General features: G+C 36.5%; 1 protein-coding gene across 13 annotated transcripts in view; it reads right to left on the bottom strand.

The window, feature by feature from the left end:
* The window catches only part of LOC150087201 (bromodomain-containing protein 2-like), a 736,023-nt gene that overhangs the window by 681,712 nt on the left and 28,346 nt on the right, over positions 1 to 25,965 (bottom strand). Inside the window, exon 5 of one of the 13 annotated variants that reach the window (XM_090373023.1) lies at positions 7,642 to 7,701. The exons of the other annotated variants lie outside the window; for them this stretch is intronic. The gene's annotated coding sequence lies outside the window, so the exon portion shown is untranslated. The remainder of the gene's footprint in view (positions 1 to 7,641; positions 7,702 to 25,965) is intronic. 13 annotated transcript variants of the gene reach the window in all.

Genomic DNA, 25,965 nt, shown 5'->3' with positions numbered 1-25,965 from the left:
CTATAGTTGTATAATTAAAATTATGTATTAAAAAATAAAATGAAAGTGAGATAAAAGCTAATAGCCATGCACAAACAACGTTTAAAACTGTCTTCAGTTAGCTGTAGTGGAAAGAGAAGAACATGCGAAGTATGTTATACTGGTTAAGTTTCCGAAATGCATTTCAGTGCACATGGAAACTTTATACGTGCTAAATTCCAAATAACGGAGAAGTTAATTGGAATCTTCTTGTTTAATAAGTTGAACGATGTGTGGCACTTAAACCACTCAATAACGAGAGCTTCATTTTGAAGAATTTTATAACTGGAATTCAGTTTAACTACTGTAATAGCCGAATCGATGCGGGGTTATGATTATAAGATTGAACATGTTGTGTTAGTTCTGTACCCAAAAAATTAGATTTGAAGCTATTAAAGTGGTAGTAGGCATGTGTGTTAGAAATTTTTGGGACTTCAAAAAGTGCCAAAAACTTTTTGGGAAGTCCCTCATAGTAATCCTAAGCGGATTACTATGAGGTGAGTGCTGATAATCAAGCTAAGCTATACCTACGATCTAGTGGTTAAATTTACGTAAAGGAAAGTAATTTTGAATAGATTAATTAATTTAAAAACATGTCTCTAGGAAGAGGAAGTGCACCACTTTTTCCTGGTTTTCATTTATAAAATTATATGAAGAAGATTCGCGTGTTTAAAAACCAAGAGCTGGACGAGAAGCTTTCGATGTCATCGTCAACAGTTGGTGAATGACATGAGTTGTGAGTGTTGATTTATAGTATTGTAGTACCAAGGATGCATTACGTTAAACACGTGGAAATCTGATTTGCATGAGTTGCCATGTTGGTGATAGATTCGTGAGTAATTTAGTGCTTAAAATTTCGTATGATCTATTTTGGCGGAACCATTCAATAGCTAGGGGGCACGTACTGGAATATCTTATAATTCAATTTAAGTTTAATTAGTGTAATTGCGTTATCTATTAATGGATCATGATTAAAAGAGTGTACATGCTGACCGAGTTCAGTTCCTGGTTGGTCTGATTTGAAACTATTATAATGATAGTATGCTCTCGTGTTGGCTGTTCTGGTAGTTCCATACTTTGTGGTGGTGCTACCTATGTAGCATGCATTACATCCAGATTGGCATTTTATAAGGTATATTATATTGTTTATGTCTTGAATATTGTGTTTATATGTTTCTCTGTATTTGCTGAAAAAAGTACTTAGTTTATTATATGATGAAAAAATCAATGTAATGTTTGTTCCTCTGAAAATATTCCGGAGTTGAGGTGCAAGTTGGCTATGATACAAGTGTGACCATTGTATTTTGTGTATGATCAGTACTAATATTATCAATGCAAGGATTATTTTTTTTTCTTTTACAGCTATATGGTTTCTTGAATTAACTCTTTAGGTTATTGTTTAGCTATAAAGGTTTTTGTTAGGTATAGTAGTTCTGTAGTCAAATCTTCCTGTGAATGATTGTATTTAATTGCATTATAGATTTGGTTGTATAATACTGATTTTTTTGTGTTGTAGGGGTGGTGGGAATGAAAATATAGGAATTTTCCTGTATGTTCGCATTTTTGAGTTTGTTATCGAATTTATATACGGTCAGATTTAAAACATTAATACTATTATCTTCATCTAGTTCCAAAGTATATTTTAGTCTGTTGTGGATGGAATTAAATTTTTGCAGGAGTTCATCGATGGTGGTTTTATTGCTTATAATTAATATGCCATCTGCATATCGCATGACTAATTTAATCTTAGAAGGAAAGGGCTTACATACAGTAAACCCCCGCTATTCGCGGTATCTGTATTCGCGGTTTCGCGATCGCCGATTTAATATAAAATGAAACCTAAAAATTTGTGATTTTTAAAGGGCCGTGAATATTTTCCGCCATAAAAAACATGGGCGTGGCTAAAATTATCTTTCCCGGTCAAAACAGCGCTCGGTGGGTGGGGGGAGAGGGGTGAAAAAAATCGCGAGTGTGGATGTTTCTTGCTAATCCTTGTTCAGTATGTGTTATGCGTTTGTCATGGAAGGTTTCGTCGTTTGCTTTTAATTTATATGCTTATAAATTGAATAAATTTATATGCTTACAAAAATGATAAATCTACCGTTTTGCAGTGTAAAACAGACTTTTTCGAGTGTGTTAACGAAAGAAAGTGACTTTATTGTGGACAAGTTCTTTCTAACCCCTACAAAAATATGGCTACGAATAACAAGAGAAATGTGAAAATAGAAAAGAAGGTGATGACATTAGCGAATAAAATTGAGTTATTAGATAAAATTTCTAATGGTGAAAGTGTCTCCTCAGTGGCAAAACGTTATAAAATCAATGAGTCAACGGTACGATCAATCAAGAAATCGGAAGAAAAAATTCGTCGTAGTGTCCGTGAAAACGCGCTAATTGCTTCGAAATGCTCTGTAACTTGTGATGTTAATTAGAAAAAATGGAAAAAGCTTAAAATCTGTGGATAGAAGACCGAACTCAAAATAATATTTCGTTAAGTTCACTCATCATTTGCGAAAAGGCAAAACTCCTTTATCAACACTTTCGCGAAACTGTTGATAGCATGGCGGGATAAGTTTTTTCGCTGGTTTGAAATTTCTAATAAATATTACACTTATTAAATTGTTTCTTATTTCGATGCCATATGCTTGCATTTCACTATGTACTGTCTATGTACATAGTCATATTATGAAGGTACACATAATACATACAAAGACAAAATTTTAGACTAGTTTTTCTTATATATTTCATACTTTGGAACGGAACCCCTTTATTACTATGGGAGCCATAACTCAGTATTCGCGTTTTCGGTATTCGCGACATTTCTCAGGAGCGTAACCCCCGCGAATGGCGGGGGTTTACTGTATTTGGTTTTCAATGGTGGCAAGATAAATTTCTGAAAGTGGGACCGAAATGCCCAAACCCATTGGAAGGCCGTATACTTTTTCGTATATTTCATTCCCAAACCGAAAATGTTTTGCCCTAACTAAAAGGCTAGGATACTGTTGATGTTTAGGGACGTGTGATCTTTTAGTGTAGAGTCTATTGTCAATAACAGCTGACTGAGCTAGCCAGGTGGGTAAAATGCCTGCCTGGCATCCCAAAGGTCGCGGGTTCGATTCCCGCCTCGGACTTGGACCAGAGTAAAATGCAAAAAAAAAAACTTTGGGAGGTATATTATGGCCACAGAAGCTGATGCACCAACAAAAAAAAAAAACTGTCAACTCCCATAATTTTTTTCATCATATAATAAACTAAGTACTTTTTTCAGCAAATACAGAGAAACATATAAACACAAAATTCAAGCCATAAATAATATAATATACCTTATAAAATGCTAATCTGGATGTAATGCATGCCATCACAAAATATAGAACTTCCAGAACAGCCAACACGAGAGCATACTATCATTATAATAGTTTCAAATCAGACCAACCAGGAACTGAACTCAGTCAGCACGTACACTCTTTTAATCATGATCCATTAATAGATAACGCAATTACACTAATTAAACTTAAATCGAATAAGATATTCCAGTACGAGGCCCAAGCTATAGAATGTTTCCGCCAAAATAGATCATAAGAAATTTTAAACACTAAATTACTCACGAATCTATCACCAATATGGTAGCTCACACGAATCAAATTTCCACCTGTTTAACGTAATGCATCCTTGGTACTACGATACTATAAATCAACACTCACAACTCATGTCATTCACCAACTGATGACGATGACATCGAAAGCTTCTCGTCCAGCTCTTGGTTTTTCAACACACGAATCTTCTTCATATAATTTTATAAATGACAACCAGGAAAAGTGGCACCCTTCCTCTTTCTAGAGACATGTTTTAAATTAATTGATCTATTCAAATTTACTTTCCTTTATGTAAATTTAACCTTAACCAATACGGATCTACTAAGATAATAAGCTTTGCTAAGAATCTTAATAGATAATCAACGTTTCAAGGCCTGCTGGCTTTTCATCGGTGGGTGGGCAGGTACTCTCTCATATTGTGGGATTATCTTCACAACTGGATTGTCATGTCTGCGATACCTGCCCGCCCGCCCACCCACCGATGAAAGGCCAACAGCCTTGAAACGGTGCCGTCTGGATGGTGACGCCCAATGAGAATAAGTAACAATAGTCTTCTCTTTTAGTGAAGCATTACTTATTCAAGGTAGTGCAATACATGGCAACTCATTGCGAAGGAGGAGCACAATATGAGATACATATAAAATGATGCCCTTTCACACTACAAACGTAGTTTTTTTTTCATTTAAAAGTGATCTATGGTGTATTCACACCAATATTATATAGATTATTTATACTCTTAAACACATGATGCCTTGATGCATTTAGTTTAATTTAAGCATGTCTAATGTATTTAGGAAAGTTAGAAGGACTGGTGGGGAAGAATATGTTTTTTATCAAAACCAGCTTGAGTACAATTAAAACTTTCCTAGATTCACAACTTATTCATGCTAGCATAAAATATGCAGTGTGAAGTAACTGAATGCTAAGGGTATGCCACAGAATAGAAAATTGTGAAGAGTATATTTAGTCATTTGGGAGAGAATCTCACCAAGAAAGACAAATTTTTAAATAAACTAGATTATTATTTGCATCAGCACGTTAAAGAAAATACTAAGGTTAAGAATACAGACTTGAAAATTATCCACAAACCAGATGACGTGATCACAGTACAGAAACCATAGCAGAAAGTGATCAAGCAGTACTTAGCTGGAAGATGAAGGAAAAGATTTTGGTTGTGTTAAAGGTAAAGGCATGAATTTTAATAACAGGAAAATGCACTACAACAGCTTTAAGAGGCTATATGGACTATGAATTGGGCAGGCAGCAGGAGGAGGAGGAGGATTAATACATTAAAATTATGGAATATCTTTTCAGGCACCAGCTTATAAAGACTAGACTGATTGAATGCATAAGCAGCATCGAGAAAACACAGTGCAAGGAAGATGCTGAGATAGATAAATAGATGGCCAGTTTAATAGAGCAGAAAAAGATGGCATGGGAGAGTCATGGAGCAATGAAAAGTACTGAAATTATGACAGCTACAAGTTGATTTTTAACAGTATCACAGAAAAGGTGAGGTTGGCAAAGGCTGAGTATGAGAAATTACTGTCTAAGAGAGCAAAGAATGGGAACAAGGAGTTTTTCATGTTTAGCAGAACGTCGATAATCTGAACTAATTGGGACTGGGGGTAGTTCAGACTTCCAATTTTGGATTTTCAAACTTATCAAAAATACTGTTCTGGAGACCCAAAAAAAAAAAAAAAAAAGTTTAGTAAGTTTAAAAATAAAAACACCGGCTTTAATATTTGAAGGACTGCCTAATTTTTTGTTAAAATCCAGCACCTTTTCACACAACAAAGGTGCAAATATGGGTTCTCCTAAACTTCATCTCTGTGTGAACCACAAATAAATGAAACCTTCAAGGTATGGGTCATTGGCTGTTCTCGGGTTTTTTTTTTTTTTTTTTGTACCATTATCTAAATCAAGTTTTGATGTAAACATTAAAAATTTTTTCTTATTGTCTTTAATGTCTGTTATGGTGTACTTTCCAACCTTGTAAAATTTTGATAACGAAGACTCTCTTTCTCCCTTTGAAAGTCTATTTAAAATATCAATCTTCGACTCAATTGTTAAAAATTTCGACAAAGGAAACTACAGTAGGTAAAATAAAACTCTGTAAAAACTCTGTTCAGAATCTTTTTACTCCTTATCTCACTTGTAAGTATCATGTTAGTTGCAATTTCTGCCTGACTATGTTACTGATTGATGCTTATCTTTTTTTACTGTTTTAGCTTTCACAACACCCAAAAAAAATGTCAGTGAACAGAAATATCAGATTACAGTGTGTTGAATAACAGATTATAAAGTGTTATGTTTAGTTAGTACTGTATGTGTATTAATTAAACTATGTATGTAAGCATACATTTATTTTTATTTTACTAATCTGTGCATAATATTTTTCCAATTTTAATATCATTCAATTTTGTTAATTGGTAAGGGGGAAAAGTATAAATTTGTGCTTTATATCTTCATTTTTATAGCCTGTGGAAAATATTCCTCCAATTTTCACATATTAGAATTACCGTTTAATAGAATCAAAATTTAAATTTGCAAAGGTGATCACAATAACCAGTGCTTACTGTAATTATTTTATGGCACCAGCATAAAAAAATAAATAAATGTTGGCTCGTTCAGATTTTTAATGCGCTACAGTATGTGAATACAAAAAAGAAAAAGAATCAGATCAGACTTGCATAATGGGGGTGGAAAAGTTTTAGATAACCCAGATGATGTTTCTGATGAAGTGAACAAATATTTCACACTGATCTTTAAAAACAAATACCCTTCATAGTGAGTGCAGCTTAACAGTATGAAATGATAAGTAAGTTCCTGGAGCTGATGGCATATACCCAGTATTCCTGAAGGAGATGACAAAAGCCTGTACTGAATCATTAAGGTAGATTATGATGGCATCACTGGACTCAGGACAGATCCCTATGACTTGGAGAAGTGTCGAGGTATCAACCAACACAACACATAAAGATGATTCTAAGATAGGAAAAGATAGGAAAAATAAAGATAGGAAAAAATCATGGACACAACATTAAAAAGTGCAATAAACAGACATTATGGAATTCTGAATGATACACAACACAGTTTTTGTTTCTGCTGTTTTGCAGAGTTACTCATGAGCTGGATGTAGGAAATAATTTTGATTATTTCCTACATCCAGCTGGAACACTAGAATCACAGGTTAGATTCTAAGATGGATCACAGGGTGGTTGCAGGGCAGGAAGTAGACGGTTGTGATTAATGATCACTCTTCACATTAGTCTAGTGTTAAAAGTGGGGTCACTCGAGGGGCCACTGTTGTTTCTGATTTTCATAAACAACCAACAAAGGGACAGACAGTGCTATGTCAACCCTTCCAGCTGATGTGCAGACTGGGAGAGTGGTTAATGATCAGCACCAAGCAGTGCTCCTTCAGGATGACTTGAATATGCTCCAAGAATGGTTAGAAAAATGGCACTATGTTTTAATGTAAAAAAATGCAAGGCCTTATGCATATTACCAACATTATTAAAAATAGCAAGAGAATGCATATTACCAACATTATTAAAAATAGCAAGAGAATGCATATTACCAATTAAAACAGCGGAAGAAGAAAAGGATTTTGGGGGTTACAATACAGTTGGATATTAAGTTCTCTGAGCAGTACAGACAGGCAGCAAGGAAGGACCATGGTGTCCTATCAATGATTTGCGTACAGAAGTAAGGAGGTGATAATTCCACTATAAAAGGCAGTTGTAAAAAATTGTGTCCAAGTACAGAGACCGCAACTAAAAATGACAGTTAACTTCTTGAAAGAGTTCAGTGACAGGCAAACCATTTTTGATAAGATCTGAAAAATGGCACCAGTATGAGGAGACTTCGTAACAAATCACCTTAAAGGGGGACCTCACTGAGGTCTATAAGGCTCTGAGATGGGATAGTAAAATGAAGGAAGGACAAATTTTCAGTTATAAATGATTCCATAACCAGAGGCCATAATTTCAAATTATAGGAAAAGAGATTTGGAATGGGTTGTTACCTCTGTGGACAGCTGAAGCTGGCAGCTTGGGGAAACTCAAAAAGTCAGCTGGACAGTTACCTATATGAGGAAGGAAACAAATAGGTTGTTTATTTTCTTTTTTTTTTTATATATATTTTTTATTATTTAATTTGAATTTTATTTAATTATTTATTTTATTTTTTTAGCCAGTGCAGCAAAAGCCTCTAGCTTCCTTGCACAGTATGGGGGTAATACTAATATAGTCTAACAACTGTTTTATACAATGAGATTGTTTTGTTTTGATATCATTGACAAAACTGAAAAACTATACTAGCAACCTGTCTACACTGCTCAAAGAACTTTGTGTCAGACTACATAACTACCCCTCCTAAGTCTTTTTCATTATCAACTACTTTTAGATTGGTGCTACCCAAATGGTATTATGCCATTCTGTGATTACTGCTCCAAATTGCAGTACAGTAATACCCCGACTTCACGAACTCGGAGTTACGTGGTTCTTGATTTTTTCGTTTGGTGTATATCTATAATTAGATTACCAGTGATTTGGAAGTCAAATCATAAAGCTTGGGTGACAGCTTCCATTTTTGAGGACTGGTTTGGTCACCACTTCATACCCGAAGTCGAACATTATTGCAAGTCTAAACAGATTCCATTTAAAGTGATGCTTCTTATTGACAATGCACCCGGTCACCCTAATTAATTTCAACCCACGTGTGAAAGTTGTGTTTTTGCCTCCAAACACAACCAGCCTGCTTCAACCGATGGACCAGGGAGTCATCAAAACATTCAAGGCTTACTACACGAGGCGTTCGTTTGCACATCTGAATGAAGCTATGGGACAAAATAGTGAGATATCTGTTAAAGATTTTTGGAAACAATTCAATGTTTTAGATGCCGTAAGAATCATTGAAGAATCTTGGGATAAAATTCACAAAAAAACATTGAATGGTGTCTGGAAGAAACTTTGTCCATTTTTTTTCAAAAACGAGAGGAAAACAACGCCAGAAACTGATCATGTCGCTCATGTGATAGAAGAAGTTGTTAATCTTTGCCAGGCAATTAGATTTGGAAGTCAATGGTGATGATGTCAATGAGCTGTTGGATTCACATAGTCAGGAGCTGGCAATGAATGAGCTCATAGAGATACGTGAGCAAAACGTCACTGAAGTATCTGACACTTCAGACCCAGTTTCCCCAGAAAAGCACATGACAATTGCAAGCTTGACAGAAGGTCTCAGCTCAATTGAAAAGGGCTTAAAAATTTTAGAACACATAGACTCCAACAAAGAACGCATTATAGCTACAAAACAAGGAATAAAAAAATTATTAGCTTGCTACGAAGAAATTCTGCGTGAAAAAAAGAAAGTGCTGTGTCGTCAGACGAATTTGTTAGATTTTATGAAGCCATCGACATCGAAATAGCTTTTTTACGTAACCCATTTATTTTTTAATACATATTTTGTATTAATATGTATAAATAACTGCAATTTTCTTAAATATTTTTCTTCTAAACTAGTGTTTTTGTTAGTCCTTGGTCCCAATTAAACAAAATTTATATGTATTTATATGCAAAGTTGTACCCCGGCTTACGCGAATTCGACTTAAGCGATTTTCGTCGGACCCACCTATCACGTAACTTCGGGGTATTACTGTACCTTACATTTATCAATCTCAACACTCTTTTTCAACTTTTTTTTAATAATGGCACCCCTAAGTAATTTATTTTATTTTATTTTGCGGCACCCCTACTCAATTTTCTGCCTGTTAGATCCGATTCTCTATGTATGTATGTGTGTGTGTGTGTGTGTGTGTGTGTGTGTGTGTGTGTGTGTGTGTGTGTGTGTGTGTGTGTGTGTGTGTGTATAATATTAAAAATACAGTAAAATCTCATTAATACAAACTCAGTTTATACAAAGTACTCGTTTATATTAAGTACTGCAAAAGGATAAGCTTTTCTATGTAAATAGATTTGTTTATTACAAAATTCAATTAATATGTATTACAAAGTTCGTTTTCACCCTGTGAGAAATAAATATTGCTATTTCGTACGTTTAATACAAATCTTAGCACAGCCGTCTGATTATTACCCCTGGCCACCCGGTTCCCTGAAGGATGGCACTGACTTGTTAGAAATTATTTTTGTGTAACCAAAACCAGTTTATGGTAGCTACAACATAAGTGCATTCTGAAAAACATCATGTTAAATTAACAAAAGAATAAAAACAGTTTTTCTCAGTTGTTTACATACACTCCCTCACTCTTCATTGGATTAAGGTCAGTTGCAATTGTTACGCCATTTCAAAGAATCTTTTGCTACAGTATACAGTAATCTATTTTTTTTTTTCTTTTTTTGCCATTTTATCTGAGCTGATGTCTTTTTTTGAACTTATGTCTTTAAATTAATTTAAAGTTTGTTTATATTAAATATCATCTAGTAGTGTTATGGTTACGGAACGTAAACTGACGGAATTGAGCCTGGAAATTAAACTGAAAATTCTGAAAAACTGAAAAAAAAACTTGAACTGCAGTGATAAAAAAAAAAAAAAAAACAGGAGATGAATTTGTGGTTCAAAAGACAAGGAGCTTGAAACAAAACATTTTGAGTGGTACCAACAAATGTGTGCATCTAATTTTCCAATATCAGGTCCGATTTTGCAAGAAAAGGCAAATTATCTGGCTCAGCAACATGGAATTAGCAACTTCAAATGCAGCAGTGGCAGAAGAAACAATTAAACAAACAATAGACTCAATTTTCCAGGATAGATATAGATGGTAAGAAAAAAAAAAAATCCTGGATAATCTATTTCCTCGTTAATCCCAAAATATCGAAAAATCTCCAGCAACGTACGTAAAAAATATGGTGACAGATAAAGGGAAGCATGTACAATGCTTCCCTTTATTTTTTACAATGTCATGTATGGTTTGGCCACCATCGTTATAATGGTTCATTAAGGATTTAATGGATGCACCGTTTTCAACTTTTATATAATTTCAAGTTTTTGTTCAACTGAAAACACAACTCTTTTGCATTAATCCATCATTTTTGTGATTTCTAAACAAAAGAAAACAAAAAAAAAAAAAAAAAAACCCCCCATATATATATATATATATACACACACACATACACTATAAAAAAAATTTATACCCCTGACAAAAATCCACACGATGCACTAAAACAAACTAAACATTTGTTCTCTTTCTTTTTTTTTTTTTTTTTTTTGAGTGAAGGGTGTCAAGGCAACTGTTGTTGCGGGATAATAGGTACATTAATCTCCCAATCATGACTTATAACGTCACTTCTTGTCACTTATTTAAACTTCCAAAACATCTGTTTATATCTATTCTATTTATTACTTAAATTTTATGATTTCCAGTTGATTCTTTTTTTTTAAATTTGGAGCCTTGAAATATCCTGGTTAATCTGATCTCGGTAAATCAAGAGTCTACTATATTTATCCCCTTGTCAATTAATAAATAACATTATGACTTTAACGAACATTTAATAAAACTGTATAGGTTTATTCTCAAAACTTAGCCATTCAGTTCAATTTCAACTATATAATATTTATTGCTTTCCTCCCACACTTTCTTTTAAGTGCCTTTGCAAGCTAAACATAAGAAAGGAACCTGGGATGGATGGGATCTATTCAGTTATATTAAAGGAGGCAGCAAAGGAAGTAAACAAACCCTTTCCCACAGTTATGAGAACATCCTTAGGCTCAAGAGAGGTCCCCACCGACAAGATGACAAGTGCAAATGTATCCCAAATTCACAAAGAACGATTAAAGGGTGGCAAGTAATTACAGACCTGTTGGTTTAACTTCTGTTCTGGGGAAAATAATGAAATCGCTGGATAAAGCAGCATTGCAGGATCATCTTGACAAGACTGCAGTTACGGTTCAGACACATAATGGGTTTATTAAAGGTGCCTTATCTGACCAATTTGATTGGTCATTATGATGTGGTCACAAAGACACTGGATGCAAAAAATAATTTTGATATCATACGCTCAGATTTCAGGAAAGCTTTTGATACTGTTACACATAAAAGACTACTGTACAAATTGGAACAGTATTGCATTAAGGGCAAGTTGCTGCTTTGGATAAAGGGATGGCTAAGTGGGAAAAGAGGGGAGTGCGCTAATCAATGGACATGGCTCTTCGCGGAGTAATGTTGTTTGTTATTTGGTTTTTAGGAGCATTAGCAACTTAGGCCATATTGCTCCGGAATATGCAGTGGTCATTCCCTGAACTTTCCGCATCCTCCATATTTGGTGGTGATGGGCTCGAACCCCGGTCTAATCAAGAAGCGTGTGCTACGCACTGCTGCTCCTTCCCACCTGGCTACGGAGGCGCCCGAGGAGTAATGTTATTAACGGAGTTCCCCAGGATTTGGTGTTGGGCCCATTGTTGTTTTCTGTATTTATCAGTGATACTGATGAAGGTATATTGGACTTAATGTCCAAGTTTACACATGATATGAAGGTTGGCAGTGTTGTTATGATACTGCAACAGAATCTAGAAAAGTTAGGTAGATGGGCTGAGAAGTGGCAACTGAAGTTAAACATTGACAAATGCAAAGTACTACATATGGGTAGCAGTAACCACACAGTTGGCATGTTCCAAGAGAAACATGCCAACTGTGTGGTGCTACACTCAGGGAGATGGAGAATGAAAAAAGGCCTTGAGGTAATCGTGCAGTCAGATATGAAGTTCTCTGGGTAGTGCAGATAGGCTGCCAGAGCAGGTCATGGAGTTTTGTCAATGATATATAGGAATTTTGCTAGCAGAGACAAGGAGGTGTTAAACCTTTGTATAAGGCAATGGTCAGGCCACACCTTGAGTACTGGGTACTGGTCTGGAGGCCTCATTTTAGGAAGGATGTAGAGTTGCTAGAATGAGTATATCAGGCTTAATGTGGAATTTTGCACATGATATGAAGATTGTCAGGGTTGTTAATGGCAATATGCTACTGCAACAGGTCCTAAAAAAAAAAGCTGAACAGGTGGGCTGACTGGTGGCAACTGAAGTTTATAACACTGATAAATGCAAAGTAGTGCATATGGGTAGCAGTAACCCCAGAGTGATGTACCAACTATGCAGTACAACACTCAAGGAAGTGGAGTATGAAAAATACCTGGGGGGCAATTGGGGTCAGATATGAAGTTTTCGGCCCCCGTAGCCGAGTGGGCAGGAGCGGGATGCAGTAGCACACGCTCTTTGAGTAGACCGGGGTTTAAGCCCCTGACTGCTGAATACGGTCGATCTGCCAACCCGCACTGGACCAGCGTGGCAGATTATGGTCCATTTTCCCTCAGCATGAATTGTTGAGGAGGCTTCCATCCTGCAGTGGGTTGATAATGGCTGCACTTTACTTTATGAAGTTTTCTGATTGAGGTGTATAAGGCCTTGAATGGTTTGAGCAAGCTCAATGCTGATGGGATTCTTCCAATTGCTCAGATTACGCACCTGAGGGGGGGGGGCATAAATTCAAATTGAGAAAAGACAGTTGGAGAATAGACATGCAAAAAATTGCCTTTAGCCAGTAGGTGGTCGATTGCTGGGATAATTTTCCATCTGTCGTGGAAGTTGATAACTTAAATAAATTCAAGGAAGAGCTGGAGAGGCTTATGGAGGGAATGGATGAGCAAAATGGGAAGGGTGGATTTTTTTTTGGAATATATATATATATTCCCAAGCAACAACATACCTTATATAACAGTACATGCAAAGTACAGAAAGACTATCTAAAGCTAACAATACTGCATCGAAACTGCAAATACTGTAATTACATTTAATCTGAATTTCTTTTTAACAACAATTTGTATGGAAAAAAGACACAGAAACTCCCAGATTGGTCCAATTTTATCAAAATTTGGAATGGCTCAACAGATATTTTTAAAATACCCAAATATCAAAATTAATGAAAATGCTGGGAGTCTGTCTGTTATGTACAGACAGATAGACAGACACCAACAGGCATGGTGAAGACTACAGGCATATATATATATATATATATATATATATATTAATAGTTATATTAGTGATAAAAGGAAAGAAAGTTAAAAGACAATAACTAATATTTATGGGCTCAAGCGTTTAGGGCATAAGCCTCAAGCTATGAAGGAGTCTAGACTATGTATAAATATAGTGCAAATGCATCAGGAATACATAGCTATATCTGAATAAATCAGATTATTAATAATAAAACGGCATCATTTTAAGTTATATCTCATATTGTGAATACCTTCACAACGAGTTGCCATGATATTGCACTACTTCGAATAAGTAACGCTTCACCTAAGGAGAAGACTAATGTTACTTATTCTCAGATGGATACCACCACCCAGACGGCACCGTTTCAGGGCTATTTGGCCCTTCTTCGGTGGGTGGGTAGGTACCCGAGTGATGCAATGATGGCAAAACAGTTATGAAGTATAACTCCACAATATGAGAGATGCCTGATGGTGTATCATGTATTTAGACTCAAGCGTTTAGGGCATAAGCCTCAAGCTATGAAGGAGTCTAGACTATGTATAAATATAGTGCAAATGCATCAGGAATACATAGCTATATCTGAATAAATCAGATTATTAATAATAAAACGGCATCATTTTAAGTTATATCTCATATTGTGAATACCTTCACAACGAGTTGCCATGATATTGCACTACTTCGAATAAGTAACGCTTCACCTAAGGAGAAGACTAATGTTACTTATTCTCAGATGGATACCACCACCCAGACGGCACCGTTTCAGGGCTATTTGGCCCTTCTTCGGTGGGTGGGTAGGTACCCGAGTGATGCAATGATGGCAAAACAGTTATGAAGTATAACTCCACAATATGAGAGATGCCTGATGGTGTATCATGTATTTAGACTCAAGCGTTTAGGGCATAAGCCTCAAGCTATGAAGGAGTCTAGACTATGTATAAATATAGTGCAAATGCATCAGGAATACATAGCTATATCTGAATAAATCAGATTATTAATAATAAAACGGCATCATTTTAAGTTATATCTCATATTGTGAATACCTTCACAACGAGTTGCCATGATATTGCACTACTTCGAATAAGTAACGCTTCACCTAAGGAGAAGACTAATGTTACTTATTCTCAGATAGGTACCACCACATCTGTGTGGTGGTACCTATCTGTTTCAGGTGCCGTTTCAGGGCCAAATAGCCCTGAAACGGCACCTGGTAGTAAACTCGATCTAATTGCATTTGCGATTATACCGATAGCTGGAAATGTGTGGGTTTTTACGTTATTATGGTGAAATGTGTTTCCCCTTCACTGATATAAAAAACATAAAAGCAGCAAAGTTTAATTTTGTTCATCTTTCGCTCTCAATCTCCGCCGTCGCACCGGATATCGATAACATATGAAAAACGACCTTGAAGATAGTGGGCGGCAGCGTTGCCAAACGAAAAAATCAAGAACCGCGTAACTCCGAGTTCGCGTAAGTCGGGGTATTACTGTATTCGATTTATATTCGGCCTATACTGGTTTATATTTGGTTTAGATTTAAATTACTTAGCATATATTGATCATCACAGAAACAGAGAACTTCTTGTCGTTTTTTGCCTTCATTCTGGGTGGTTGGCCCCAGTTGAAGTCATCTAGATTGTCGGTAAAAAGCGATAATAATAATTTTTTTTTTTTTTTTGCGTTTTCTTAAGTCCCTGATGGTATTCTTATTATTGGATTGATTTACTTTTTCTAATAATATTCTATTCTATATATATGTGTGTGTGTGTGTGTGTGCAAACACATCTAACAAAACAGACTGAATTTGCATTTCTCCATCAAAAGATCAAGACTAATGCAATGGATTTTGGCATTAAATTAAATTGTATTATAAGAACAACTAGTACATGAAATTTTATTGTATTTAAAACCTCTGAACCTTTTAAATTATTAGAATAAAACATTTACTGATGAATTAAATAGGACAGGAAAAATATAAGCAAATATTTTACTGCTGTTAATACAATTAAAATAAAACCAGATTCAACTGTGAGTAAATGTGTTTTGCCAAATGCTAAAATTCTGTTACTAAAAAAAAGAAGCATCATTAAGCAGCAAATCCACTGATGTATTCTGCTTTCTAAAAAAATTTTTTGAAACATTATATTTTAATGAGTTAAATGACTTACTGTAATGTCAGAATAAAACTGGAGGAAAAAAACATGGAAATCCCAACTTTTACACACATCAAATACTAGATATTTACCTTACCAACCCCCATTCCCTCAGGGTGCACAGTTAATAACTTTGTAATCGTCTTTTTTCCATTACAGCCTCTCTCTCTACCATAACCATTCTCAGCCTTGTGTCATTGGGCATTAAAAGACCACAAAATGGGGCATCTGCATGATCACTCCATTGTCATTCCACTTTTCCTAATATTTACTCAGACTGTGTGAGTGAAATTATTCTTGAGACAATGAAATCCTTTATTCCTCATTCAACCCTAAACTGCTATCCTTTATCTAAAACTTAGTTTTCCTGCAAATATGGATTAGCATTATGCTATGCTAAGAGCCCGGCATAATGAAATTGACTTGTATCCAAATCTCCAGATTCACATTCTGCTTACACTAAAGTGCACAACATTTCTAAACAAATCATTAATAAATTCAAACTCAATTTTGAAAAGGCTAAAAAGTACAAAACTTGTTTCCTGCCAAAATGGTGTGTCAAGTTTTCAGGTCTCTAATCCAAGCTAAAGGCCACAACTTCTATCCATCCATACTTTCACTTCTGTTACATTCTAATGGTTCTTATTGCAGCCTCATTTATCTGATCATTTAAAGATAAATATACAACTCCCCGACTTATTTAAAGGTTGCGTTCCGCGGAATTCTACGTAAGTCAGATTTTCCCCCATGCTTGTGCAGCACTCGTAACTGTGCTCGCTGAATTCATTGAATCAAAAGAGAAAATGTTTGACGAACATGTAAATAGAATTTGTATTGTATTTATTCAATCTTTTATCTCATGTGCAGGAAAAATTAAAAAAGCGTGCAATTTAAAAAAATTTCGAAATTATAAAATTACAAAAGAAAGAGAGGAGATAGGCATAACGTCAGTTTTACCTCTCGAGTATCGTTGCCAGAATCGACGTCTTCAGCTGATAAGTAGAGGCAGAGGTTGAGGGCTGTGGAGATTTAGAAGGGGTCAGCTGCTCAACATTACGAAAGACCATATTAATGGATGACCGGATGGTGGCTTTTTTCTTTTCTTCATAGATTTCTTTGTAGCAAGCATATCATTCGCCCCTCTGTTAACTTTTAAGAATCGTTCGCTGTCAGGCTCCATCTTCTCAAACCTTGCCATTGTCAATGCAACTTCACGAAATGCTATTGCCATCTCTCTGGTGATGAAGCATTTCAGCTGCTCGTTTGGTTCATCTTGAGCTTTGTCAGCATTTTCTTCTTTCGCTATTGCTGCCTTAGATAATTCCTTCTCTTCTTCCTCTATTAACTTCTCCATGTCTTTGGCATCAACCTCCAACTGAAGTAACTATGCAACCTTATCTGTAACCTCTTCATATGATTCGTCTTTTTCAAATCCTTCGAAGCCTTTTACGTGTTGTGGGCATATTTTCTTCCATGCGCCATTTACACAACTTTTAGTAATTTTCCCCAGGCCTTATTAATGTTTAAGATGGCATGGTAAATATTGTATGATTTCCAAAAGTCCCTTAACGTAAAACTTTTCTCATCATCTACTGCAGACAATGCCTGATCAAATGTCGTGCGTAAATAGTATGCTTTTAAATTTGAAATAACACCCTGATCCATTGGTTAGATTAGTGAAGTCATGTTTGGCAGCAGAAATATGACTCTCACGTTCGAACTGAAATCATCTGGATGCACAGGATGTCCAGAAGCATTATCTAATAGAAGCAAAATCTTGAAAGGAACGTCGTTGTCTTTACAATATTTTTCAATCTCGGGAATGAAGCAGCATTTAAACCAATCCTCAAAGAGAGACACTGTTATTCATGCTCTCTAGTTCAATTGGAAATACATAGGTGGGTGGCTTTATTGATGCCCTTAAACGCACGAGGATTTACAGAATGGTACATAAGCAGTGGTTTTAATCTGTAATCTCCCACTGCCATTAGCCCCAAGCAAGAGCGTGGCAAGTTAATAGAACTGCACTCCTCCCCACACTGGGTGGAAAAGACCTGAGTTCAAATCCTGCTGATGACAGGAGGAGTTTTTATGGGTCTTTTTCACAATGTGGCTAAGTCTGTCAGGCTCAGGCAAGGATAGCATGGTTTTTCTTCCCGGAAACTAGAGTTTTTCGTCCAGCAAAACAGAAAATTGACCTCAGGACACATGCAATTTATAGACAATATACACAGAGTAACATGGCCTTTGCTGCTGATGCTCCTAAAAAAATATAAGATATGATTACTGAAGACGTTCAAGAATTACTGGTAGAAAAAGAGGCTGGCGAAACAGATTTGGTGGAAATGGCATCGGAGGTGAAACCAAGTCAATTCAGAGGATGGTAGCGCAGATAAAAATTCTAAACTTCCAAATTTTACACTTAAAAGCATATAGGAAGGCATAAAGTTAGCCAAGCAATTAGAATCTTATTTTTTGAATGCAGATTCTTGAATGAAAGGAGACCAAAGTTCAAAAGCGAGCTTCAAAAATGCTTAGTTCCATATGCTGAAATTACAAAGACCTATGAAGCAGAAGCAAAAGCAAACAAACCTAGATTAATGATTTTTTAGAGAGGGCAGATAATACACGAAATCTAGAATGGTATATTTTTGTTAGCTTTTGGGATGCAACCCCCCTTTTTGTACTTTTTCTTAGTGCCATATAACACGGTTTAGCACAACATAACATTTTATAGGAATCTAACTACCATGTTACAAGAGGATTACCTGTATATGGCCATGCTATTCATATAATTAAGTTTTTTTTTTTTTTTTTTTTTTCCCCTCAGTTTGCTATGGCTGTCAAGCTGAGAAGGTATATTTACCTCTCAATTCATTATGCTCTGTTTGGAAATATTATACAAGTCTGTGTTTGGGTATTATATGGGTCTGAAGCAAGTGATGCATAATAACACTGAAAACACCGAGTTTTGCACTGCATATAAAAATAATTTTGGAATGTGCATAGGTTATCAGGATAAATTTTGGGCATCTCATTTCTGCTGTGATAGTTAAAGAACAACATTAGAGGGAGGATGTCATGGTAGTCCTAAGTGTATATGTGCCTTTTGCTATACCTTGAATATAGACTAAGAGCCTATAACTATCATGACAACAGCTACTTTTATATAGTAGATACGAGGGTGGTTCAATAAAGAATCGCCCTGATATAGCTGCAGAGGTGCTAGCCTGTTGATTCTTGGCACAGGTTTTAGTCCTTCTCTACACAGCCACTGTGCAGATTTACACATTTTCCCAGATGCATGAGGCTACGGACACCGTTTCTGTAGAAGTGGTGAGGTTAGTTGTTGTTATTTGGTTTTTAGGAGCATTAGCAACTAAGGCCATATTGCTCTGGGATATGCGGTGGTCATTCTCTGACCTTTCCGTATCCTCCGTATTTGGTGGTGACGGGCTCGAACCCTGGTCTAATCAAAAAGCATGTGCTACGCACTGCTGCTCCTTCCCACCTGGCTACAGAGGTGCCTAGTTGTGAGGTTAGTCTGAACCATGACTCTGTTGCAGAAATAAGTGTCTCGTCATCACTTATTTCCTGAATGATCCCCTGAAGAAATGATTTGAGGGAAGGAAACAAGTCCGATGGTGCAAGATTGGGTGAGTAGGCTTGTGTGGCAGTATTTCATATCTATAAGTGGCCACTTGTGTTGTTGCAATTCCAGAAATGTGAACTGGGGCATTGTCTTGAAGCATTCTCACACCTTTGGACAGTGCCACACCTACATGTTTTGATTTTCTCCCGTAATTTTGTGAGTATGTTGGCATAATAGGCACATGTAATTGTTCTACCTTTTGGCAAGTAATTAGTCATCATTATGTCTTTCTCATCTTGCACTCAATTTCCATAAATGGAGTTGGTCACGAAGGACTGTTTCAACAGAGCCCACATTAATCTTCACCTCCTGGGACAATTCACACACAGATATCTTGCGATCTTCCATGATTAACAACACTCCGCTTTTCTGATCGCGCTGTCATCAATGGCTGAATGGGCTCAGATTCTAGCGATGTGTGACCACACCTAAACTGTCTATGCCAGTGCTTCACAATGCCATAGGATGGGGCTTCATCCTTATATACAGCAGACATCTCCTCATGGATTTCTTTAGATTTCCCTTTCAAGAACAGATACCAGATTACAGTTGTGACTTCAACTTTGTCCAGGATGCTACTTCGTCACACGTTCAGCTCTGTAAGAGAAAAACAAATTAAGATGCAGGGATGATATTTTATACCTTTAGTACAGAGATATGTATGATACTACATACAAAATATCATGACTCTGCGATATGTGGAAGTAGGTGAGGGTGATTCTTTATTGTACCACCATTGTATATCAAATTGACTTCAAGGTGAAGGCTCACATTTCCCTAATTAGAAATAACTGGATAACTTAGTGAGGGACTTGGGTCTAACAAAATCCAATGCAGAGCTTGGATATCTCACCAAAAAATGTGATATCAACTATATCCCAGCTATAAGATTTCCACATGCATGTTTTTACTCTGTTGCAGAACACCTGTGCTATTATTTTGGTTTCTATGAAAAAAATTAGTTATTAGTCACAATCCAGAATAGTAGCATCTTCTTATACACAGTTCAAATAAAAGTTTAAAAGTTGTGTTGCTTCACAATGGAAATATTCACCTATTAATTCTCTTGCACACTGTTCAAATTAAAGACTGTGGAAATGTGTTAGAGAAGTTCGAGTATGACCACTATATATGGAAAGTCTGTGTGGACTTCAAGATGCTGGAGTTCCTTGCTTTCTCTGCCTCTGTGACAACAGGGCAGTAGATTGGCATCAGAAGAGAAGTCTTCCAGAACTGAGATGCAGCCCAGAATACAATATAATAAGCAATCAACTAGTTCCAAGAAACCGTCTTGATTACACCACTCCATAAAAAGCTGGGACTAGTCAAACAATTTGTTAAAATTGTTTGACTTCAAGGTGACACATTCAAGCATATAGAAATGACTGATAGTCATTTCACCTTATAATAAATGGTTTTCTTGGTTAACATTAAAAGTAAAATTTACAAAGAACCAGTCAACTCAACAAGTTCACTGAATATTACAGAAAAATGGGAGGCAGACTGCCCATCAAATTCCATTGGCTGCACTCTCACCTGAATTTTTTTAGACCAAATCTGGACAGTGTTAGTGAAGTGCATGAGAAATATTCCACCGTACCAAGGAACGCAAGATGAAGCTATGATGGGCTACTATTTCTGGTTTTTGGTCTAGCACGATCACACTGAACATAAAAGACATTCAGCTGTATAGTTTTAAAAGAGTGAATTTTTTTTATTAACCCAAGGAGCATTTCATTTTTTTATTTTGTGGTTTTACTGACAGCAAAGATTAATACTCTTTTCTGTATAAAAGTTAAACATTATCAAAAAATCTGTGAGTATTATTGCATATTTACTTTTCTTTCTTTCACGTATGAATAAAATTGGGTCAAAATCAGCCTGCCCAAATTCATAAAGAAACAAAAAATACGGATAAACAGAACCTTCTTGAATATTTGTTAGTATTATTTATATGAAATTTGTTTTTTTGTGAAAAATTTGAAAATTTAAAAATGTTTCTTTATGAATGTAATTTTCAATGAAGCAAAAATGTGTTAATGCTGTTAAAAATTTACAAAAAAAAGTAAGCATAAAATTATTAGTCACTTTCGTTTTCAAATTAATAAATTCATTAAAGGCAAAAAATTTAAACCCTGCACAGCTCACATATTTCTGTGTGTGCGTGCATGTGTGTGTTATTAGATCATTATTCAAAGTATAACTTGAAATGAGCAAAGGATACAGATATAGTTATCAACAATATGATGCAAAGCATATTTTATTAGAGTATTGCTCTAATAAAATATGCTTTGAATCATACTGTTAGACCCAAGTCCCTCACTAAGTTATACAGTTATTTCTAATTAGGGAAATGTGAGCCTTCACCTTGAAGTCATTTTGATATACAATGGTGGTTCAATAAAGAATCACCCTCACCTACTTCCACATATCGCAGAGTCATGATATTTTGTGTGTAGCATCATACATATCTCTGTACTAAAGGTGCAAAAAAAATTTTTTTTTACAGTTCATAAATGTGTACTTTAGTGCAATTGCATCATTTATACACAGCTAAATATAGATTAGCAAATTTGCAATAGTGACATCGTATAAGTTAAGCATGATATAAGTTAAGACTCCTAAACTTATATCTTAACTTATATACTCTTTACTCTTAGTCTTAACTTATATCATACACCATCAGGCATCTCTCATATTGTGAAGATATACTTCACAACTGTTTTGCCATCATCACTTGGGTACCTACCCATCCACCGAAGAAGGGCCAAATAGTCCTGAAACGGTGCCGCCTGGGTGGTGGTATCCACTGAGAATAAGTAACAACAGTCTTCTTCTTCGGGTGAAATGTTACTTATTCGAAGTAGTGCAATATCATGGCGACTCGTCGTGAAGGTATTCAAAATATGAGATGTAACTTAAACGATGCCGCTATTGCAAATCTATATTTAGCTGTGTATAAATGATGCAATTGCACTAAAATACACATAGTCTAATCTCTTTCGCAGCTTGAAGCTTTAAGCCCTAATGCATTAGAGTTTACAAATGTTCAATATGGCTTCGACGAGTAACACAATCTCATTGTATCGCAGCTTGACCGCACGAGTGAGTTGGCATCCACATCTGTAACAGCAGAAATTCTGGTTCTGAGTTCTTCTATGGTGGTCTGTAGAAGAGGAGAAGAGAGAGAGTTGCAAGGTGATCTGATTGAGGTGTATAAAGCCTTGAATTCTTTGAGCATGTTCAATGCTGATGGGATTCTTCGTCTTGTTCAGAATAATCACCTGAGAGGACAAAAAATTCAAATTGAGGAAAGACGGATGTAGGATAGATGTGCAAAAGTTTGCCTTTAGTCAGCGGGTAGTTGGTTGGTGGAACAGACTTCCATCTTTGTTGTGGAAGTTGATAGCCTAAATAAATTTAAGGCTGAGCTGGACAGGTATTTGGAACAAACGGAGGAGTGAAATGGGAGCGGGGTTTTTTTTTGTGTGTTTTTTTTGACTGATGCTGCATAAGCTTGCTTTCTTGCATCATATGCCTCTACTAATGCTAATATCCTTAATGTACCCCCTACAGAAAGAAATCCAGTGGAGTTAAGATCTTAGGGCAATGATATCAGAGACCAAATCTGGTCTCTGATATCACTGCACAATCAATCGAAGCATTGGGAAATGCTTGAATTGATTGAGGAAAGCCCTCACCTCTAAATGATAAAGGTGGCACTCCATCTTGTTGGAAGATGAGCCCTTTTCTACAGATAGTCATCCTGTTTCAATAGAGGCACAAGAAACAGCTACAGCATATCTAACTACAACAATCTTGTTACAGTCTTCTCAAGAAAGAAAAATTGCCCCTAAATAATTTTTCTTTCTTTGCACAACAGAGACTTTTTCACTGCCACATTAGTTTTTAACATCAGATGAATTTCGTTTTTCCCGGATCCGAATGTTATGCCTGTTGACTATTCCACCTACAAAAAACACTGCATCGCCGCCAAACACAATAGTTGAGAAAATTTCCAAGTCCATTCGCACACAAATATTATTGCAGAAATTGAATCATTTAGCTGTCTTTATTGGCCAGTGCCTGCAATAACTGTAATTCGCTGTTTCATTGTTACCCTTGTAAGTAAGATATGCTAAACTGTTGTTCGAGGGACTAGCAGCTCCCTGCTTGCACATGTAGCGGACTTCTCTTGTAGATTTCTTGTACTCATGTCACAGCTGAAAGAGATGGGTGAATTTGTCCTGGCTGATGATGCACCAGACACATACTTGCAACAAAACGTTCATACCAGAATATGATGGTCTTACACTCAAGTGGTTTAACGAGAATATGGTCTTACGCCCATATTCTCATTAAAAATTTTTGTACAGTGGTCACAGACTGACTTTCACCAAACCACAAGACGCATGATGCTCATTCACTGCCAGTAAAATATGTCATCAGTGGGAATAATGCATGGGAAATAAAGTAGTAGTAGTGGTGGTGGCATGTGATGCAAGAAAACAAGTATATGAGCTTATGCAGCATCAGCCAGAAAAAAAAAAAAAAAAAATCACACCATTCCTTCCAAATGCCTGTCCAGTTCCTCCTTAAATTTATTTAACCTATCAACTTCCACAACGACAGATGGAAGTTTGTTTCAGCAATTAACCACCCGCTGGCTTTTTTTTTTTTTTTTTTTATGTGAACCCCAAACACGAGAGGTATTAGAACCTATAGTACTTAGTACCGTGCTTGGGTTGGAGGTTGAGAAGACGAAAGAAGATATTTGTTGACATTGGACTTGAACTTCTGTAGACTGTAATTTTCAGGAAATACGTATGAAGGAAGGTTGTTCCAGAAAACGGCAGATGAATGAATAAATGTGAAAGATGAAAAGTTGGTTCTGTGGGTTTGAAGTTGGACAGTAAATGGATGTTGGCTGGTGGCGGCACGTGTTCGGATTGTTTTGAAAGAGAGAGAGAGCGGGAATTATAGAAGCCAATTCAAAAGAACAGTGCCCATGGAAGTATCTGTAGAAGAGGCATGAAGCAGAAACAGTACGTCTATCAGAAAGCGAGTGGAGAGACTCTGCATCTAAAAAACCAAGTTTTTTAGATGCAGAGGAAGCAATATTTGTAATGTGCTTGTGCCAAGAGAGATTAGAAGTCAGGGTAATCCCCAAAACAGATATATCATTTTGCCTAGAAATCGGAGTGTCACTAAAGATAAGCATAGGAGCAAAAGAATCCTTTTTGCGAGATAAAAGACAAGACTGAGTTTTAGAAGGGTTGAAATCAACTAAGTTGTCTTTGCCCCACTGGAGAATATGGAGAATTACCTGAAGATCGTTTCAGGAATTGGTAGCAGATTTTCGAGAAGTTGAAGCTGATTGAGCAGGACAAGGTTTCTCAAAATGGAAAGTGGAATGCAATGTGCTATCATCGGCAAAACTATGGATAGGATTTCCAGTCAATGGAAGAAGGTCGTTAATATACAAGAGGAAAAGAGTGGGGGAAAGAACTGAACCTTGGGGGACACCAGCATTAGTAGAGAAGTTAGAAGATAGAGAGCCATCTACCGTCACCCTCAGTGAGAGAAAACTGGATAACCAATTACTAAAAACAGTTGGCAAACCATAAGATGGAAGCTTGTTGAGAAGACCTTTATGCCAAACACGATCAAAAGCCTTTGAGATGTCAAGAGCAACTACTTGTGTTTCACCGAACCTTTCCATTGAATTAGTCCATAAATGGGTAACACAAGCCAGAATATCACCAGTGGATCGACAATGACGGAATCCATACTGGCGATCGTTGATCAGACAGAAGGTTTCTAGGTAGTTTAAATAAGAGTTGGCGGTTAATTGATTTCTCCATTACTTTAGTAAGAGTAGAAGTAATTGCAATGGGACGATAATTGGATGGGAGGGATTTGTCACCCTTTTTAGGAACTGGCTGGATATGAGCAAATTTCCAAGCAGAAGGGAAAAAAACCTTTGGAATTAGAAAGTGAAAAAAGGCAGCAAAGAATAGGAGTAAGTTCAGGAGCACAGGTTTTGAGAACGTGGAGAAATACCATCAGGACCTGGAGCTTTCTTAGCATCAAGATTCATCAAAATCCTTCTATCTTTTTGACGGAAGACCACAGGTGGCACTGAATGGAGCGTGTTGGGAATGGTGGGAGGTGTTTTACCAAAATCATTAATACATGAGCTGGAAGAAAAATGGGATGCTAGCAATTCAGCTTTATTCTTGGCTGAAGTGACAACAGAACATCTGGTTTGGACAGAAGTGGGAGCAGAGATGGGCAAAAGTTGCGGCCAATAGCTTTGGCAAGAGACCAGAATGCTCGGCTGATCCGTAAGCCTCCCAGAGAGTTACCAATAGGTTCGGTCCTGTGTACTAACTAGCAGCTGGCCTGCGAACACCGTTTTAGAGCTGTACCCTCGAAATGTAAGGAATATTGGATCTCACCACGTTGTTCATCATAACCTCAAAAATCATCAATCATACTGCATGATGGAAGAGATGGGGACGTGTTGACCGGAACTTAGCTCT

The sequence above is a fragment of the Mastigoproctus giganteus genome, chromosome 4, assembly GCF_048544385.1.
Source record: "Mastigoproctus giganteus isolate SK-2022 chromosome 4, ASM4854438v1, whole genome shotgun sequence".
NCBI classification, from domain to species: domain Eukaryota; kingdom Metazoa; phylum Arthropoda; class Arachnida; order Uropygi; family Thelyphonidae; genus Mastigoproctus; species Mastigoproctus giganteus.
This window is presented reverse-complemented; position numbering and strand designations above follow the sequence as displayed.